Source organism: Corvus kubaryi, unplaced genomic scaffold (genome assembly GCF_017639235.1).
Source record: "Corvus kubaryi isolate FWS band 111438036 unplaced genomic scaffold, C.kubaryi_AGA036_p1.0 66, whole genome shotgun sequence".
Classification (NCBI taxonomy): Eukaryota; Metazoa; Chordata; class Aves; order Passeriformes; family Corvidae; genus Corvus; species Corvus kubaryi.
This window is the reverse complement of record NW_024582054.1, coordinates 6010417-6016416: the sequence shown is the minus strand read 5'-3', so window position 1 is coordinate 6016416 and position 6000 is coordinate 6010417.

The window sequence follows — 6000 nt, the reverse complement described above, 5'->3', positions numbered from 1 at the left end:
ATATTTCATGTGTGAATGTATATTATACATTGGCTGGACATACAGGTGCATCAGGTTGCAATCATACCAAACAACCAGTTGCTGAGCAGCTCCAGGGATCTGCCAGGATTCACAAAACAGAGGTTCCTCATAGTTTATCTATGGTTCTTGATTTACTACCTAAAATTTTCCAGTAAGGAGGGCATGTGAATTAGTCCCAGTAGTGCAGCCTGTCTGAGTAACCCCTTGGGCTAAGAGTGCCAGGCTTAGACCCCATCAGAGCTAGTGTCAATGCTCCTAATGGATGGTGATTGTTCCATCCACTGGGCTCTCTGACAATTTCTTCAGTGCAGTTTGCTTTCTATAGAACACACATTTGCTGTGTCAAAAAGGCACATTTCCAAGGCATGCAGCTGGGTAGGGGAGGACTTCATTCTAGGAATTTCTCAGTGAAAACAATTTATTCATAACTGACAGTCTTCAAGAAGAAGGCTTGCCTGAGAAAGCCTCAGCCTGCAGCATGATGGGATGGGGACAGGGACATGATGGGGGTGAGATGGGGGGGCCAAGGCTGGGGACATGAAGCGGGGACAGCGGGCAGGGGGAGGTGGGGTTGGCATCACACATGATGGGGTGATGGGGGTTGGCAGATGGGTCTGGGGGTGCTGGAGGGGTGTGACCTGAGGGGTGTGACCAAAGGCTGCACAGTAGAAGTTCGAATTTGGGTCTCCCACAACATAGAAAATGTAGAAATAGTGAGTTGAAGTATACAACCTCTTCCCCTCTTTTCTTAGTGATTAAAAAACACAGTTTGACTGTTACTTAGAACAACAGCAACACCTGGACCCTTGCCTGTCCCTTGGTATTTCCCAGTGGATAACTAAGCTATCTCTTGCTCAGATCAATCTGTTTTATGAGCTTTACCCTTCCACATCTAAGACTCTTCATCTTTTATGAAAGATAGGCTGCACATTTACACCACAGCATTGCAGCTGGTTGCATGCAAAACCTAGGGGACTTGAGCCCCTCCATTAACTTGTCTTCAAGAAAACTGATAGAGCTGAAAACTGGCCTAGAAACTGCTCCAGGATGTTATCCTGACTCCTCCTTTATGTTCACCGAATTTTTCTTCTGGAAACACAGCAGTGTCTCAGTGGAATCACCAACTAAACCAACTTCTTCCATCTAAAAATGCTTTTTCACGATCTTTATGTTTAAAGAGAGAGCAAGGAGCACCAGCTCTGTGTGAGAAAGGAGTGGTGAAAAGATCCCTGGGTGCCTACAAGGTGTACTCAAATTGTCTTAAAGGAGCTTTTCCATTGCCAAAATAGTGGGCCATTGACAACTTACATACTTTGTACATACTGTGATTTGTAACAGAGAGCTTCCTGCCTTGCAAGATGCTGAACTCTTCATTTAGTAAAAGAAATAGGAAACAGCATAACTCAAAGTTTTGTAATGTCTCAGCACTACTTACTTTTTATTCCTATTTATAATTGGAAATCTTCTAGGTAGGTTGGCATCTGAATGGGTGCCTACAGAGTAAAAAAAAATAAAATAAGGATGAGCAAAAGCTCCCACAAAAGAAGTCCTAAATAATACCAATTGTGTTAGAGGTGTCCCCTAATGTCTGGAACAAATAAGGAGAATGATAATTTGGTAAGGTCAGCATCAAGAGCTAACATAAAAGGTATTAAAAGTAAGTTTACTGTTAAAATGGGGCTTTTCAAAGACTATTCAGGAATATCATTCTCAGATAAGTACCTAAAAAGATCTAAATACAACACGTAGTTCTCTGTATGGAGCTTACAATGAAATTCAGTTAAGCTGTGAAGCTTATTTACTAGCATGTTTTTACTTGCTACCTGATTTTTTGCTGCAGAAGCCAGATCTACTGAAGCGAAACCCCTCTATGAACATACTTGAACTCAAAGATGAGTTAGAAAATAAGGGACAAAACATATATTTTCAAGTAAATGTAACTAGAATTGTGAATAGCTTGAATTTACTATATAGGTTTTTTCCCCAGAAGTTCTTTCCATTGCACTAAGGGAAGGCTACATACTAATCACTGTTTATAAAACCATTCCATGCATATACATTGTGTGTGCAGATAGTATACAGAGCACTATCTACTGAAATACAAAGAGCATGAAATAGTCTTCCTTCCTAAAATCATCTTCATTGCAGCTCATAGCTATTTTGAGATTTTAGTTTTGCTACACCCCACAACCTCTCTTTGATTTAGGTATGTCTTCCAACTCTAATTCGCACTATAAAATGCAAAAAGATTGTGAGGCATATAAATGTCGGGAAGTAATCAGGCTAAGGACTTTATCTTCCTATGTCTCCAGCCAGCAGACCCAGAATGTGATGGTTTCTGTGAATAATCCCATCAGTATATAGTAATAAAAATGTGAATTAAAAAAAAATAAACCTTGTATTGGCAGAGAATAAAAAATGCATTTGCAGAGGCCATAATATTCATTTTCTCAGTCTGCATAATTTACATCAATTTCCAGTTTGGATTAATTCATCTTTCATTACAATAGTCTTAATTTTGCTTGCTCACAGGAAGAAAATGTAGAAATTAATATATTACATGTATCACTTTATCTGCCTCTCCTGTTAAGCTGAGTTTAAAGGTTTTAGTAGACAGAGAGCTGTTGATTAGGTACCTCTGTCCTCACTTCCCCTCAATAAGAGGAAGCAGTTTATTTTGCAGTTTTATTCTTTTGGCTTCCACCAGACACAGTGAAGCTAAAATTTCAAGACTGCTTGTAGAGATTTCATTGCTGTCACCCTCCAGACATGAGCTGCTGTGCCTAAAGTGGCTCAGATAGCAACAGTTTGCTGATGCGAGAGACTGCAGCTATGTGAGAGCAGTATAGAGCTCTGGGGCATAAGTGTTTCTATCTGAGGGGTTTTTCCCCCAGTTTTATAGAACTGAAATGCAGATCCACAGAAAGAAGGTATGAATGACAAAGATGTCTTGGAAATAGAAAGGAACTACAGTCTTCCTTATTTCTTTCTTCCGTAGTATATATATATATTTTTTTTTTTTTTAATCAAATTATAAAACAATTAAGGGAGCAAGAAAACCAGATACTTTTCCCATCTGTGTAGTTCAGCCATTACTTACTTGGTGTATGAATTACCAATGCAAATAGTGAGAAGGAGAGGAGTATTTACAGAGTAGCTGGAGGATTTGTGGAAGCAGTCACGCACACACGATGACAGTGTCTTGGTTTCACCCACATTACTCCCTCTTCTCAGTTACAGAGCCCCCAGCTCTCTGAGGAGCAGCCATATGGTTAGGGAGAGGGGAACGGATGCTGCACGGACAGGATTTGGGGTTGGTTGTTCTTCTGTGCTCTCAGAGAGAACTCCTCAAGGACAAGCTGGGCTTAGGTGGTTGCATAATTTTGCTGTATTTCCTAAGCGATTTTTTGCAAGATCCTTTTCAAAGGCTTGAACAATTCTACTTTCCATAGTTTAGAATTTTCTCTTTTGGTTTCCATCTAAATACTCATGTGAAGGTAAGCTGTTTGCAAAAAATTGTCATTTAACAGACACAGTCCTTCACAGTAAAACCAATATTTTAAATTATTATACTAAGAGGATACACACAAATCCTACCAGATTCTTTCTGAAAGAATTGGTAAATCTCTGAGCTTCCTGATCATTCCCCAAAGATATTTAAAAATAAAAACATTTTTTGTGGATGACCCTTCTGATTTCATCTCACCAACAGTGTGTTGAGAGCATCTGAGACATGCAATGCAGGCATTGAGGAAAACAGAGAGGAGACTATTCTTAAAGATCTTCAATGGTGCTGACAATTACTGTCATTGCATGTTACCAGTAAGCTCAGAAAAAAGTTAGAGGCCTCCTAATATCATCAGCCATGATATAATCATGTGAAATTGGACCCCCAAAAAGGAAAGCATAAGCAATAAATGTACTGGAAATCAGACGAAGAATTCAGCACTGTCAGAATGGAATGGATCTAAACTTTTTTTTTGATGGGGAAAATAGCCATTAGAAAAATGATTGTTGCTGTTTATGAACATCAGGTTGCTAAGTGACATCATGTGATGTTCACCACTTCATCAGCCACCCACAGTTCTCAAGGAATAGCAACAGAGGGGGTGAAAGGGATGAAAGAAAACCAAAAGACTGAGTTACTATTAAAAAAATAAAAAAGCCCTACAGTTCAAGGGAAAGCAAAATAAGCTTTCTAAAAATACCTTATTTCTTTTTCTAGGAGAATCCAAAGAATTATTCTAAGAACTTTTCACAAAAGCAGTTCCTAAGTGAATTATTTGAAAAAGAGAGACTTAGAACCAAAACCTCCCCCCAGCCTGAAATATAAGTTAAGGACCTGCTTTTATATATAAATACATATAGGTATGGATGTGTACATGTGAGTTTGTATTGAATTTTCCATGAGAGGACGACTCCATACGTTCAAGGCCACATCATACTTTTTTAATTTGCTTCTAATGCTGCCAGATTTCAATACTTTGGGCTCAAATGCTTCACGCTCCTTTAATTTACTCATTTTTTTATTATTTCAGCTATGTCACCTCAGCTGCTTCAAACAGATTATATAATTTAAGCAACCATTTCACTGAACCTTTGTCACTTCCTGTGCTTTGCAGTCTCTTGGAGTTCATGAGAACTGGGACAAGACTGAGATGGAAAGGAGAAAAGGTTTGGATCAAACACCCCATAAAAGCATGAGTGAGAAACTGATGAGCGTCGATGTAGAAATAGAGAAGAAACAACAAACTGCACAATTCATTTATTCCTGTTGTCTCATAAGAAACACTCCAATGGTACAGATTGGAGCATCCAAATCCTCATCACTTCTGTTTTGGATACTCCTATCACTCAAGACTTGAGAAGCATGGTGCATAACACAAACATGTTCAGCCTTTCATGCTAGTTAGCTGTTAATTAACTAGCTAGTTAGCTGTTAATTAACAGCTTTTAGCTGTTAATAGTCATATTTTTAATCCCCCCCCTTTTTTTTAATAACTTCTCCCATTATGACTTCTTTTTGATGGCTTTTTGACTGCTTTACTCTTGACCACAAACATTCATTTTATCTTTACTGATGCTTTGCTTTAACCTTTAATACTAATATATAAAATGATTGAAAAATATAGGTACACCCTAAATGTCTTGTTATAGAGAGGGAAAAGCAAGGATTTAATTCCATGCACACTTCTTTGTTGACATTTTCATTTGTGCTGTTGAAAAAGAAAAACCCAGCAAAAAGACAAATATGCCCTCAGTTCATTTTCCCATGCTAACAGAGTAGCTTTTTTTTGCTGTGGCAAACACACCTTCCAGACAGGGAGTTGCTTTCGGACTTTAGTGGTTAACTCCCTTCCTGTTTGAGACCAATTATGTCTCATTTGCAATACCGTTAGTCAAGGAAGTGGCTATCCTGAGGTCACTTCTCAGCCCACCCTTCCTAAATGGCACTGGTATGCCTTTCTTCCAAGCCACCAGGATGGGAGGTTGGGCTCTCTCTGTGGTGTAGGCTCCTCCAAACGTACAAGCAACGTCAATCTTTCAGGACTGGCCACAACGAGTGTGAGTTGGAATGCTCCAAACTAATTTCAAAGCTGTGGTTTGAAAAATGATGCTGGCTATTTATTAAAACAGCAAGCATGACCAGACCAAGCCAATTCGCTGGTTTAACAGATGGAAGCTTGTTAAAAATCTTTATTCCAATATGTTAAGAACCCAGTTTTGCTATAAATTGTGAAGTATGACTTGTGAGTCAAGCCCCAGTGGAATGGATGTCTCATACTCTGAAAGTCTCAGCTTTACATTTAAGACCCAACATTTGCCACTTTATGTTTTGATTCACGGATTTTTTTAAGAAGTAAACTATTCCCATCATTTAATAATATTCCATGTTTCCTGTCTTTTACTTTCACTAGGATAGATATTCTGATACTTTACATTTTATCAGTCAAGGTCAGAAGGATGATTATTATTTCT